General features: G+C 42.9%; 1 pseudogene; it reads right to left on the bottom strand.

Annotated features, from left to right (window-relative positions):
• Positions 1 to 13,213: 13,213 nt before the first annotated feature.
• On the bottom strand, positions 13,214 to 13,656 carry LOC102897787 (annotated as a pseudogene).
• Between the last annotated feature and the right edge of the window lie 1,834 nt (positions 13,657 to 15,490).

Genomic DNA, 15,490 nt, shown 5'->3' with positions numbered 1-15,490 from the left:
CCCTCCAACCTGCCAACTGGGTAGCTTTAAACAACAGAAACTTATTCTCTAAGAGTTATGGAGGCTAAAAATCTGAAATTAAGGTGTGGGCAGGCCCAGGCTCTCCTGGAAGTCTCCAGGGGAGAAATCTTTCCTTGCTTATTCTGACTTCTGGTGGTTGCCAGAGTCCTTGATGTTTCTTGGTTTATAGACACATCACTCCAATCTCTAGCTCTGTCTTCACGTAACCCTCTCCTCTCTGTGTGTCTGTGCCCAAATTTCTTTCTTCTTGTAAGGACACCAGTCATGGGATCGAGGTCCACCTTAATCCAGTAGGACCTCACTTTAACTTGACAAATTCCATCTGCAAAAGACTCTATTTCCAAATAAGGTCATGCTCTGGGGTTTCACATGAACATAAATTTTGGGGGGACACTATTCTGCCCAGTATACTGCTCTGGATCCATATTACCACTTTTAGATCTTTCCTTGTGGATGTGTCACTGGTGTCTCCAACTCAACACATCAAAAAATAAGGTCATTATTTTACTAGTACTCTCAGCAAGTAGTGGGAGGGGACACTGGCACTTCTGTTTATATATGTTTATCGATGTTAATTATGTGAACTGACACCAGCGCCCTGATTGGGTCTCACATGGTTCAGGATAGCCTGAGAAGGAGTTTCAGCATGCTAAGGGCGTGGCAGTGAAATTCTTCTTCAGGCTACAATGTATGTGAGCCCAGGATGAGGCTTTAGTACCTAGTTTTAACTAAATAAACCCTCATAAAATGGACAAGGGGCTTAGACATTGCTGTAAGATCTGAAGGGGATGCTAGTGGTGAAGCACAAACAAGAAGCAGCAGGTGGTCGCCACTGCTAGGTCTGGTGCGAGCCTTTTGTTAACCACTTTATGAGGGAACAGCAATGAGAATATAAGGGGCCTTTGCAAGAAGTCAGTTAAACAAATTGGAAGTTGTCAAGAAGACTTTGAATGTAAATTTTACATCCGTTTCTCGTTAGGTAAATGTACATTGTGTTTTGAAGAAGTTCTCCTGCCAGTGTGAAGCCATCACAATCAGCAAGATATTTAAATATTACAATCGCATCCTTTTTAGTTTATGTTTTCCTGTTATCTTTCATAATATATATATATATAGTATGACATCTTAATACAGTATATATGTAAATAAATGTATTTGTAATAATACATGTAAATAAATGTGTATGTAAAAATGTAATATATGTAAATAAATTTGTATACCTGTATGAGGGTATGTGCACAGAGTTTTTTAAATGAATGTGTGACCAAAGGTTTGGAGAACAATGGTCTTGAGTCAGATTCGTGTTTCTTAGCACTGCTTGCAAGGCCTTTAGTTACAGCCCCAACTTTTTTTTTTAAAGATTTATTTTTTTAGAATACCTTTAGGTTTACAGCAAAATTGAGAGGAAACTATGCGCAAATAACCTCCCCCATTATCCACATCCCGACCAGAGGGATACGTTTGTTACAAATAATGCGCCTACATTGACACATCATAACCACCCAAAGTTCATAGTTTCAATGAAGGTTCACTCTTGATCTTGCACATCCTATGGATTTGGACAAATGTATAATAACATGTATCCACCATTATAATATTGCACAGAGTAATTTCACTGCCCTAAAGAGCCTCTGTGCTCCATTTATTCATCCCTCTCTCCTTGCAACCCCTGGCAACCATTTATCCTTTGACTGTTTCCATAGATGTGCTTTTTCCAGAATGTCATATAGTGGGATCATATAGTATGTAGCCTTCAACTTTTTTTTTATCCTTGTCTTCACTATATCCCTCTATGCCAGGCGGGCCTATGCCCCATGTGTCCTTTTACACACTTAGTTCTTTGGCTCCAGCCAAAAGAACTCTGTCAGAGCTCCTTCTCATGATCCACTCTCTTCCTTTTGCAGCCCTTCTCTTCTCTCCAAGGTAGGGTCAATCCCATCTCTTCTTTGAGTCCGTCTTTATTCTCAGGCACTCTATCATTACCCTTTGCTCTCGCTCTGCCGGCAGCGCAGTAGGTTTGTTACATCAGCATCACAACAAACATGTGAGTAGTATGTTGAGCTAGGGCGTAACCACGGCTACGGCGTCACTACAATGTCAAGACTAGCTTCCTGTCAGCTTTGGTGTCACTAGGCGATAGGAATTTTAATCTTATGGGACCACCATCCCAAATGCGGTTCCTCATTACTGAAACTTGGTGATGCCACACATAACTGTTCTAATCTCAGAAATGGCTACTAAAGTGAGTAGTATGTAAGAAAAAACTGCTGGTTAATGGTTGTGTGCCTGCTCCAGCTGTCCTGAGGGCTGCCTAGGATGTTTATCGTTTATACTGGGCTGCGTATAAAAAACAGACAAAAAGGTAATTTTCAACCAGATAGTATGTTCAAGTAAGTATGAGGACATGCATGTGTATCATGATGTAAAAATAATTAAAAAGATAATATAGTTTTAGCTAAGTGGTAGAACAAAGTATACTGTCAACTCTTGTTGGCAGGAGTTTGAGTTAACGTACTTTTCTGAAATGCAATTTGGAAAAATGCATCCAAAACTCATAAAATGTGCATATCTTTAACAATTAAATTCCTAGCAATTTATTCTAAAGACAGCATTAAGTTTTGGATAGAGATTTAGTACAAGGATGTTCATCGAAGCATTGTTTATAATAATGATGGAAATTTAGAAATGACCTATGTGTTCAGTAGTAGGACATTGGTAAAATAAATGATTGTTTTCCCCTATAATAGAATATTTAGTTGCATTACAAATTGCATTGTAGAAAAATTGCATTGTATAATGGAATATTTAGTTGCAGTACAAATTGCATTGTAGAAAAATCGCATTGTATAGGAATATTTAGTTGCAGTACAAATTGCATTGTAGAAAAATTTTTAAGAAACAACACATTGCTAAGTGAATTAAGTAGGCTATAAATAGTATTTTCAGTTTGACTGCAATTTGTAATGTAAAAAACGTGTGTAACTTTGACTTTCCAGCTAACTCTAAACTCAAGAGGCTACACTTGCCTTTAATATTCAAATCCTGTGGCTCTATCCTCCATCTAGCTTGATTGCAAGAGGTTCATTCTTTCAGAAGCTTTCCCCGCTCTGTTTCTCATCACCGTAGCCTGGCACTTCACGCCTTTGCAGGTCACCCCTTGCCCTCTTGGAGCCAGCTTCTTCAGGCTCTTTCCTTACAAAGATTTGCAGAAACATGGACAATTGGTTCCTTAGTTCCCTGAATACAGGTAAGACTGAGCCGTGATGCTTAATAAAACTTTCTGGAGTGCTTGGGTATAATACATGGGAACGGCAAAGCCAAAAAAGAAAAACTTAAAATTGTATACTAGATATGTTTTCTCCCAGCAAACTTATGCTTGGGTCAGTCTCACTCATGTGTCCCTTATTAGTTGTTTCTTTCCTTTCCCTCCAGTTGGTCACTATTTTGCAGAGACTAGCTTTATTACTTCCCGTTTTGGAGAATCTTTAAGCTTATCTCCCTTCCCAGGAGCCCTTGCCAATCCCTCTGGAGAGAGGAAAACTGATTTCCTAAAAGGAATATAATTTGTAGAAATTAATTCCACCTACACTGAGGGTAATAACATTTACATTATTATGCTGAGTGATTTGACTTCGTGTCTGAAACCTCCCCATTTCAGAATGGCATCTTATGATTGCATGAGCAAAGGGCCATTAGAGAAATTTTCCCCTCTACTTCCCCTACTTTCCAGAACAAAGGGCAATTTGACTCAAAAAGAAACACCAGCTATCACTGTGGAATGCAAGAATTTCTTTTAGTAATAACAGGAAATATTGTACCTCTGTCCTATGGCTTTGCTTTTTACAGAGTATTTTTTTTAAATTCAGTTTTAACCTGAATACTTGTTCTACGTATATATGAGTGTAGAAAAACCCTTGAAGAGACTTACCCTAAAATATAAACGATAACGATCTCCAGGTGAAGGGTATGTTCGTTATCTATTGTGTAACAAAGTACCCTAAAACTTAAGAACTTAAAGAAACATATGTTGTTCATCTCTCCATTTCTGTGGGTTAGAAATTTAGCTCAGGGTCCTCTGGGTCAGGGTCTCTCAAAAGACTGTAGTCAAGGAGGTGGCTGGGCTTTAGGCATCTCAAGGCTCAACGGGAGAGTAGAGGAGGGGAAAGAGAAAAGAAGAGAGAATGAGAGAAATCATAGCTTTTTTTTTACTGCCTACAGCACCTGGTCTTCCTAGGTGATCTCCCATCCAAATACTAACCATGCCCGACCCTGCTTAGCTTCTGAGATCGGACGCGTTCAGGGTGGCATGGCTGTAGATAAAAATCATAGTGTTTTGATTCAGGGAAGTCAGGGATCCCCAAGAGACCCACACCCAGGTTCGATGATTCTCAAGGAAGGCTCACAGGACTCAGCACATAGTCATATTCTATATAGTTATGGCATATAGACTATGATTTATAACAGTGAATGGATATAAAACAAAATCAGCAAAGAGAAAATGTGCATGATGTGAAGTCTGGAGGAAACCAGGCACAAGTTTCCAATAGTCCTCTCCAGGGAAGTCTTGCCAGATACACTGAATCCCTCCAGCAGTGAGTGGTGACAGCATGTGTGAACCGTTTTCTACCAGGGACTCTCATTGAAGACTCAATGCCTAGGGTTTTTATTGGGGGCTGGTTATGTAGGCATCCTCTTCATAGCATGTATCAAAATTCCAGATTCCCAGAAGAAAGGTTGGTGTTCCACACTGGCATATTGCTTGCACAAGCAGTTTAGGCACAGTGAGCCCTACTTACCAGGGAATCGTGGGAACCTTTCCTCCCGAAAACCAAGTTTCCAGATGCCACCCAAGGGGCAGGCTTGCAAGCAGACCTTGCTAAGGATAAGAGTCTCAGCCTACTATGTTAACTCGTTTCTGCACACCTAATCTCGGAAGTGATATCCATGAGTTTTCCTGTATTTTGTCCGTTAGAAGTGAGTCACTGGGTCCAGTCCATACGTAAAGGGAGGAAATTTCACAAAGATGTGAATACCAGGCAGAAAGATTATTGGGGGCATCTTAGGAACCACCCACTGCGGGGGTGATTTTGCTTTTACTCATCCGGATTTTCCATTTTCTCTCTAATGACATATAGTACTTTTATAATAAGAAAAAGTGATTGAAAAACCATGATTAATTATATATATCCCAGTATACACTGTTGATGGTAAAAGAAGTATATTTCTCGGTGGAAGAAAACTGAGATTTCTTTAGGCCTCATCCACACTCATAAGTATAAATTCTTATGGCCTAATAGTTTGTTGGTGTTTGAGATGGCGAAGTTACCTGGGAGGAAAACTTGGAAAGTTTCTAGTTACATTTATAAAAATATATGCAGGATTAAAAAAAAAATTAGTGTTTTAGAAACAGCAATAGTAGCAACTGGAGAGGTGAAGTAGACAATGATTTGTTTGTGAAATTGCAGAATGTGGACGCTGGGGAAAACTCAGGTTCCAGAAAGCTTCAGACCAAGGCAAACGTTATGCCTTGAAATATTTGGCAAGAAACCCCGCAGATCTTTGATAAATGCATGAAATGTGGTGACAGGGTGATGGGGCATGCAGAGGTGGGAGCGGGGCACTTCTCCCCTTGGCTGGGGTAATGGCATTTTCACTACTACTCTGGCAAGAAATGATGAGGAGAGGAAAAACTTTTTCCCTCTTTAATTCTGAGCTTGGGATTTCAGAGGGAAAGGGAGCCTGGCCTGGGGGAAGATGGATCTGTCATAGAACTAGGGAGAGTTGCTGCCTGCTGGTCTATGACCCTTGGTAAGAAAGATGCCCACTACCCTTCAGAAGTACACAGGGGCATGGAGATCCAGGGGTACCGCTGCTGTCAGGCACCTGGTAACAGAGGGCATTAGGACAGCACCGCCTGGCTCATAGCGAGGCGTTTAGTGAGAGGAAGTAGGGAGAGAGGGAGGGGGAGAAAGAAATGAGAAATGTATTCTGGAGGCTACTCAAAGGCCTCTTCCAACATCCATGACCCCCAAAACTGCTCAATCTTTTTTATACATGGTAATTCAAATATTTCAATATGTTGGAATATTATTATTTCTTTCTACCATTAATATAGGCTCTATGAGGTCAAAGATTTTGTCTGTTTTGTGTCTGGTATACAATAGACACTCAATAAATATAGTAAAATTGAATTGAAAAGCATGTTGATGTCAGTACTTCATGTTCTTTGCTTCTTTGCTTACTGGTATTTAAATGAAAACTGCATATGTTTGCCTTTCAACTTAGTGGGTTTCATCTGCAGGACTCCATGAACTTTAAAACAGTTCTGTCAATATTACGCTAAGTGAAAGGAGCCGGACACAAAAGGCCACATAGTGTATGATTCCATTTATATGAACTATTCAGAATAGGCAAATCCATAGAGTCGGAAAGTGTTTAGTTGCTGCCGGGGGCTGCAGGGAGGAGGCAGCAGGGAGTGACTGCTAATGGGTGGGGGCTTTCTTTTTGGGGGTGATGAAAACATGCTAGAGTTAAGTAGTAGTAATAGATGCACAACTCTGTGAATATACTAAAAAACACTGACTTGTACACCTTAAAAGGTGAATTTTATGGTAAGAAAGTTATATCTCAACAAAGCTATTTTTACAAAAACACAGATTTTTCATTAATTTCCTTTCCCCATGAGGTACAGTGGCTGCTGCTTTTACCACAGTTCCACAGATAAATTAAACAAGGCTTGCTGGCAATGTGGTATGATGTAATACTGTGGACATTGGAGTCAGACACATTTAGATTTATGTCCAGATCCTTAGCACCATGTGACCGTAGGCAAGTTGCTGTTCTGACCTACTGGACACTCATTCCCCTCCCCTTTGAAAACTGGGTATACTAATACCTAAGGCACAGGGCTTTGTGAAGGTCAAATGCATTAACCCTTGTGAAATGCCCAGCACAGGGCTTGACAGCCTGACAATGAGCTTAGTCCTCTTTCTTTCCTCCTCCTACCTCAGAAGACCTGCTACATGCCCAGGTGAGTGGCAGAGCAAGTAATTTGAATCTGATTACTGAAGCAGAATCCATTTTGTGGCAGATGAATCTGCCTTTTGAAGCCCATTTGTCTGCAGTGGTTCAGCATTGTTGTGTGCATTATTTGCCATGCAAGCTCACTGTCTCTTGGTTTCCTTTCTCATCGAATTCAGAACAAAGGCCTTATAAATGTCACCAAGCATACCCAGCAAGAACTTGTCACTGCTCTGGAGGTTGGTGCTATGGCCTTGTCCTTTCTGAGAAGGAAAGAGGCAGCCAGACAGAACTCATTCCATTGATTCTTGTTTGCTGGGTTCTGCAGCCTAACTCTTCACACAGGGATGAGCTGGCTAATGTTAACACTCAGTTCTCTAGGGCATAGAAAAGCTCTGATTTGTAGTGTGTGCCAATTTCTATGGTGTAAATACTTTTACTAGGCTGACTGCAAGCTACTAATATGCTGTCATTGAATGTGGAGTTGGGAAGAGATGCAGCCAATCAGCTCTCTCAAGATATGGGACTGAGCTCTGGCATATTACTACCTTTACTGGATAATTACAGCATCACTGCTCAGCAGAGCCTCTAGGTAGCTTCTGGAATGACCGCTTGGGAAGGAGGGGGTTTCATCGCATTAATTTTCACAGTCTGACACCTTCGTTGGGCCTTTTGCCCCCTGAGAACTCAGTATGTAAGGCACAAAATTATGAGCTAGAAGCCAGGGTTGAGATTCTCCATAGGGCTTTATTGGCGAGTGGGAGAAAGGGCTGGTCAGAGTCTGAACTAAGTCTGTTTGGGAGATGTATTTTTTTGATCATGTGTGAAGTTGTATTGGAGTCAGCACATTCAGGCCGCTCAGAAAGCCTCAGATACTGTTATTTGTGGCCCGATGGAATTGAGTGCATGCTCCTTTGACAAGATCAGAATCACACAGGATGCGTTTGGTGAGTTGGCAGCCTTGTAAACAGAAGCTATGTAAACCCAAACTAACAAGGCTCTTTTTCTTCCAGTGGACTGATCATCATCTCATTTTGGGTGGCATGTTACAGATAGAATAATATATTCCTGGAAGCAAAAGTAAATATTGATCAAGGTGATTGTGGAAATATTCTTGAATTCTGGGGCTGTTTAGAATGTACAGAATAAAATGCGGGGTGGAAGTGAGCTGTTGCTTGCCGTGAGAGTAATGTCTGGGCTCATATTCTTCTAATCAAGGACAGCGGGTTGCTTAGAACAACCTAGTTGCTATAACAAACAAACCCCAGAGATTTAATACAAACATTTTATTTCTTAGGACTTCTGGTTGGCTGGAAGTGCAGCGGCTCTACTTCCTGTAGTCATTCAGGGTTCCAGGCTGATGGAGGCTCTGCTGTCTTCAATACTTGGCTTCCAACGTTACCCTGCTGTCCACACCCAGCCAGCAAATGGAGGAAGAACATGTAAGTAGAGAAAGCGCATTTGCTTTCTAATGACACCGTGTCACTCACGTTCCTTGATGGGCCTCTTTTTGTAAGAGGAACAAGCTCTTGAACTGGGTAAGCATTAATTGAAGACCCTCTGCCTTTATAACAAGTTCTTTGACTGCAGACCTTGGCTGGGCAGCCACTTCCCAAGAATAACTCTACACTGTGGAGGAGAGCAAAAGCTTTGGGGAGCAATAAGCTCTGTCTGCCACAGATAGGAACAATTCTCTGGTCAAAATGATGCTGACAAAGAGTTTTCTTTTGTTAAAAATATCTTTATTTAAATGGATTGGGAAAGTTAGCATTTTGTCTCATGTTTCCTTTCCAGAGGAAACTTACGTTGTCAAGAAAACAGTATTATGTAAAGCCAGTAGATCACCAAGAGTTGCATTTGGTCCCTGTTCCCCTAGTAAAACAGTCCTTGAGGGTGTGGGGAGCACTGGCAGAGCAGTTGTTTGAGCATTGGGAGCACTATTAAAAATACTGACGGGTCTGTACTGAAAATTTCCTCTCCCCACCTTACTCTCTGTTCTCTTTCTGTGACTTCTTTTTCCAAAATTTCATTGCTATCCTTGATATCTGTGATAGTTAATTTTATGTGTCAACTTGACTAAATCACAAGATGCTCAGATATCTGGTTACACATTATTTCTGGCTGTGTCTGTGACAGTGTTTACAGAATTCAGGTGGATACCATCCAATCATCTGAGAGCCAAATAAAACAAAATGGTGGAGGAAGGAATCATTTGTATGCTCGCTTGTGCCCTCTCTCCCTCCACCTCTCCCTGCCTCCCTCCTTCCCACTCCCTCCCTGACTGCTTGAGCTGGAACCTCAATCTTCTGCTCTGGTACACAGGCCTTCAGAGTCTGTCTGTAATTTCACCATTGGTTATCCAGCTCTCAGACTTTTAAACTACACAAAAAGCTTTTCTAGGTCTTTAGCTTGCAGATGACAGATCAATGGACTTCTCAGCCTTCATAGTCACATTAACCAGTTCCATATAACAAATATCTCTCTGTATATAATATCTCGTTGGTTCTATTTTTCTGGAGAACCCTGCCTAATACAATATTTCATCTTTATGAAGCTGGTGGTAGAGCATGACACCCAGAGGATGAACCAGATCCCAGACATCGGATAATTCTAGAGTTAGCACTGATCTGAGGTGTCTAATTGCTGGGGTGGGGATTTGCCTTGAAGCTGGTTTTCTTCTACATGGTCGGGATGAGAAATTGGATGTCTTCCACAGGGATCTAAATGTGTATATTTGCCCACAAAGACTCCTAGTGGCCTGATCTTATGGGGTCTTCACATATCAAACATATTTCCTATACTAGTCAGAATGATAATAATCCAGATTCTTACGCAGACCAGATTAAAATGTTCAGTCATGTTACCTTTATCTCCTCTGAGTGACAAATAGTCTACCCTGCAGTGTTTCCTTTACTACAAAAGTTCAATGTGAAAAAAATCCCAGAGTCCTTCTGGGTGTGGCAAATAGATACAATTTCATACATGCAGGCCAGTAGATTGGTTTGCCTGTCTGGAAAGTTATGCTAAGATTTTGATACTACATACAGTTTCAGTATGAAAAGCTATCACAATTGATTGGCAATGTCTGCCACGAGCAGTGACATGTTTGCCACATCCATTTATTTAGCCACCTTGCATCGAGTCCCTGTTATATGAATAGCACTGTTCTAGGGGCAAGGGCACTGTTTTGGTTGCTGAATCTCTATTTTCCGGACAGGGGCACTGTTCTAGGAGCTGACTCTGTTTGCTATCTCTGACTGACCTATCATTTTACAGGTGTAAACAGGCCAAATGAGTCATCTGAGGCCACAAAATTAGAAGAGAGTCAACCAGAATACAGGACTCTTGACTTCCTAGTTGTCCATCCTGTGACTCTCTTGCCATTGCCTGGGTGAATTTTTATTTTAGACTATAAGTTGTAGAAAATTCCTTGACTTTGTCATATCTCTTTGATAACAAGTTGACCTTCAATTTGGGTCACAGCCCAAGAGTAAGGAGACTTTTCCATCTTTTTTAGCACCTTCCATGCCCAATCACCTGCCGCTTTTGAAAGTGTAACAGAGTCAGCAATGCCTGTGGAAAATTCTTCTTTGCTGGCAAAGATCAACGTAGTGTTTAGTTGAAGCAGGATATTATCCAAAGACTCTATAGGGGTTACAGAGTGCCTGAAGGGGTGGGAGCGCCATGGATCCAGGTATCAAATGGTAGTTGGGTGAATTTTTCCATGGCTGAATTCCAGGAAAACTTTCCCTGATATGATTCTGTTGTTCAAAGTAAGCCTGTTCCTGCCCAGGGCCTGTGAGAATAGGCATGTCCAGATGGGTGGGTGGAGAGGCACTTGGGAGCAGAGATTATTTTTTCTCATTAGGATACAGTTTATTCCACCAGTTCCTGAGCTCACTTTACCCCAATAGTTGGGGAAAGGGTGTGTGCCTCCCTACTGTGCTTTTAATCTGAACTTCAAAGCTTTGTAAAGCAGGCTACTCTATCTCTTTTCCTGCTTGGTCTTAATGGAAAACTGGTGCGATCTGACCTCCTCCCAAAGTGCCCTAAGCAAAGTGTACTCCAAGCTCTGTGGGTCCTAATCACAATTCGGAGGAGCATAGGACTTGGGCCACTATTGAAGAAGGCTTTGCTTCATGTTTATAAATCTTCCTGTTGAAGAAATCATGAGAGGCTGATTTATATAACCATGTCTATTTAAGGGTTGAAAGAGTTTCTAGGAAGTTATGACAAATTTGAATAGTTGTTCTAAAACATCTCTACCCATGGGGCATTGTTCTAAGAAGCTCATTACTGGTTATTAGAAAGCCCGGTGTAGGAGTTGTTGTCCAGCCTGGCTCAAATTCTCTTGGTCCGCCTTGAACGTCGCCCATGGGCAAGTCCTTATAGGCCCGATGGCATCCTAGGCTCTCTGCTTCAGAACATTCTCTGGCAGTGCTTGCTGGGGACAGTGCTGGGGGGTGGTTAACACTCAGGAACAACCCTCAGTCAATAAGGAACAGGAGTTAGTAGGTAAATTCCCCAGCTTCCTCACCCACAAAACCAATTAATTCTGAGGTGGGTTCTTCACAGTCTCTAAAAGGGTCCCAATGGGATGGACCCCCCAGCTACCTGCAGTGATATGTTCTCATTTATGCCTCTTAATTGGCTTGCCTCCATTCCCAGTCTCAGTTTTTAGCTCTGTCACTGTGAATTCTGGTCACCTCCAAATAAACACTTGCACCCGAATCTCGGTCGTAGGCTTATGAGGGAACCCAAATAAGACCTGACAAACCTCCATGTCTTTTACTACCAGAGCCAGAGCATCTGGAAGGCATCGGGGGTGCTTTTTATAACAACTCTGGAGACCTCGCAACGCCAGGGCAGGCTAAGCTGTGAGAGCTTGCTGAGGTCCACAGCCTTTTCCTCTCTCTATAGTTGGTAGGTAGAGAGCTGTTTGGTCTCCAGCTGGGGGTTGATCTCTGGGGTGGGGAAGGACAGCCCCAAATGTAAACAAAGTAAGAATCACAACTTGATGGGAAAATCAGATTGATCTGGAGAATTGATATTATTACTAAACATGACATTTACCTGGCAATAATAAAGAACGAGTGCTGGACCTCAGGGCCACCGGAATGTCCCCCACACTGTTCACTGAAATTCTAGGTGGTGTCTGTGGATCAGGACCTGAGAGCATCAGCTAGGTCTTGATGGGGGGTTCAAAGCTTCTAGCTAGTTGCGGGAGGAGAGCAGCTGCGGTTCCGCCGCTGCTGGAGTAGGGGGTGGGGAGAGGGTATGACAGAATCTCTGGTCTGGAGGAGCACACATTCTCTTTTCCTTGTGAAAATTGGTGTCCCATTCCTTTGGGTAGCTAGGTAAACCTTCTCCTGGAAATGCCAAGTCCCAGGACACAGTGGCTTCATTTCCCTGATAGGGGATTAACAGTGTTACAAGCTTGTGCCTGTACTGAACTGTGGTCACAACCAAAGGAGACCGAGCTTTCTCCTCTTAAGTAATGTGACTTCTCAGACATTTTTGCCTGCTTGGTTTTTAGGTAGCACAACTAGAAGTGAACTGACACTTGTCCCTAATGTCAGGCAAGGTAGTGCAGCAGCTCAGGTTGGGGCCTAGGACTGCTGTCTATAGAGTATCACACTGACTTCTGGCCTCTGCTGCTCGGTGACACGTATCGGGCCAGGCTCTGTTCCATGGGGTTGTCAGGAACAGGAGGAGAGTGGGAAGAGAAGGAAAGAACCCTTCTGAAAAGAGTAGCTTTTATCTGAGAAAGAGAAAGTGTGACTTTCCCGGCCTGCTTCCATGAGCTTTTCTGTGACATTTCTTCCTCCCAGTGTGCTTCCCCATGGTGCCTTCCCTTTGCCTGTCCTGCTCTGTCTGTAGTTTGGATTTGTCTCCATTTATTCAGGACCCAGCTAAGCTGGGAAATTTGTATGTATTGGGAGGTCATCAAGTGCTAATGGGTTAAGGTATTGATAATGATTATAGCTAATGTTTGTTGAGTGCCCACCATGCGCCAGGCACTCTAAGACTGTACAAAGATTATCATGTCTAATCCTTTTAACAGTTCCTGAAATTAGGCAGTATATTAGTCTTATTTATTTATTTATTTATTATTTTATTTTATTTTATTTTTTTACGAATGAGGCAATTTATTAACCCAGCATCATTTGTTCTAATACTTCTTGTTGGCAGCTGCCACCTGTCCAGCAATTCTGTCTGGGTCCCTCTGTCCCTGAGGTGTCAGTTTGCGGCCCCCGTCCTGGCCTTTTTCCACCATTTTCAGCCCCGCCCCCACCCAAGGCTTAGAGAACCCAGCAGGCCACACTCTTGTAGCCTCTGCTGAAGTGGCTGGGCATGACACCATTTCTCTGTCATCCTCCATAGATGCTGGTCATGAGCCAGCCCCAGTGCCACCCTGGAGGTACAGGAGCTGTGCTGTGGAAGCAGCTTGTGTGCAGAAACAATTCTCATCGTAGGGAGCATGCTCTTTATGCTTGGCCAGCTTGACAATGTACACCCATTGAGGGGCTTTAAGCTTCCCGGACTTTTTGAGGAAGCTGCCAGAGCTCTGACGAGCTCCTGTTGGTTCATGTTTTTCACAGTAACTCCAGGCATTGTGCGGCCTCCACCCTGCCAGCTGGGAAAAGGGCTATGCTACTCCTATTTACAAGTTAAGAAACCAAGGCATGGTGAGGTTAAGTAACTTTCCCAAGGTCTCACAAGTAGTAAGTAGTAAAGACAGTACGCAAACTCCATGTTTTCAACAAATATTTATTCAGCACCTGCTACATGCCAGGCACTTGTTCCAGGTGAACATGGCAGGCAATGTCCCTGCTCCCCTTCCACCAGGTAAAGTCAGGTAAAAGTCCCAGAACCAAATCTATTAACTATCTCTTAGATAGTGATTAGTGCCATGCAGAGAATTCAAATAGGTTGGTGTGGTAAAGCCACTGGGTGGCCATTTTAACCTGGGAGGTCAGGGAAGGCTTCTTGGAAGGAGTGGCACTTAAGTTGCAATTTGAAGGAAAAGGAGGCAGACTTCAAAAATGATGGTGAAGAGAAGATCTGCAGACAAACAGCAAAAGCAGCAAAACAGTCAAGGAAGGAATAGAAAGGAGACAGAGACTGAGAGGAAGAAGAACCAGGAGAAGCCCCTTCCAGAGTCTCTCAGTTAACATCCTTCATCTGAGCAGGGCCTTTGTGATCTCAAACAGGCCCTGTGGCTCCCCTGTAGGAATTAGGGGGATAGGGGGCCTTTTCACCTTGTAATATGAGCTATATAGGTAACAATGTGACTAGGACCTGGTGGGAGGCGGGTGTACACCCAGCCTACTCCCCTGCTTGATACACTCTGATCTCATATGAGAAGCCAGACAGTGCTGCAGGTTGGGAGCCACCCAGAGATGAGGTGGGAGGGCTTTGTGTCAGGTCTGTACTCTCTCTACTCCCTGGCAGGACAAGGCCTGTGCAGCCATCTCTGGGCTTAGTGCCAGCACCTCCATTGAAAAACAGCGGGACCGATGCAATGATGTTTTGCAAAAGAACATTTCAGGCCCAGGCCAGTTCTAGTAGTGAAGGTTCAAACTATTCCCTGAGAGTGTTTCCAGGAAACCCTGGGGTATGAAACTATAGTGCCAGATGGTCTTGTAAAAGGAAAAGCTCCCAGAACAAATAATAACAATAACAGAAGGGCAAATTAATCCTGCAGGTAGGCAAGAGAGAGGGGAGTGAGCTCCAAGACTGTAACTGGTAGGCATCTGGGTGGTTCTGGATGAGTTCCATGCACCACATGCCTTGTGTCTCCTCATTCTCGAACTCCTCTCCTACCCATGATTTATGGGATCAATGCTTCTGAATGGTTGTGGCCACAGAGAGGCAAGCAGCTGGAGAAAGGATATGTAGCCACCCACAAACGACATATTTCATACATTAAGAAAGACTCTCCCGATGGCATGTGTAGATCACACGGCTATGGCCAGCTCACTCTATAGATCCTGAACTAGAATTTTGTGCTATGAGGGTGAGGACGTGTGGCATGTTACGTCAAAAACATCCAAGGGTTCTTGGATGGCACAGCTGTCCCAGAAGAGAAAGAGATAAGTGTGTGAGTTGTTTTGAAGGTCATATGCCCCAAGAAAAGCAAAGAACATCCATGAGAATGGAGTGGTTATGGAGGGCATTAACCAAACCTCATCTACCTTGGGCACTTTAGAATTAGGTCTAGAAAATTAGGTCTCAATATAAGCCGGGATTTTCCTTTATACTTAAAATATACTTAAAGTCTTAAAATATTCTGACACAACCACTGCGATCTGGGAAAGGGTTAGGGTTTCAATGGTTTGGGCTCTCCTGGTCTCCATAATTTTGATAATGGAAAGGACAGAGAATGTGTCATGGGTTGATACAGGGTCAAGCAGGACCTCTATATACAATGGTGTAGTTTGGAACT

Source organism: Pteropus alecto, unplaced genomic scaffold, assembly GCF_000325575.1.
Source record: "Pteropus alecto unplaced genomic scaffold, ASM32557v1 scaffold86, whole genome shotgun sequence".
Taxonomy (NCBI): Eukaryota; Metazoa; Chordata; class Mammalia; order Chiroptera; family Pteropodidae; genus Pteropus; species Pteropus alecto.
The sequence above is the reverse complement of the archived record's forward strand: the minus strand, read 5'-3'. Positions and strand labels throughout refer to the sequence as shown.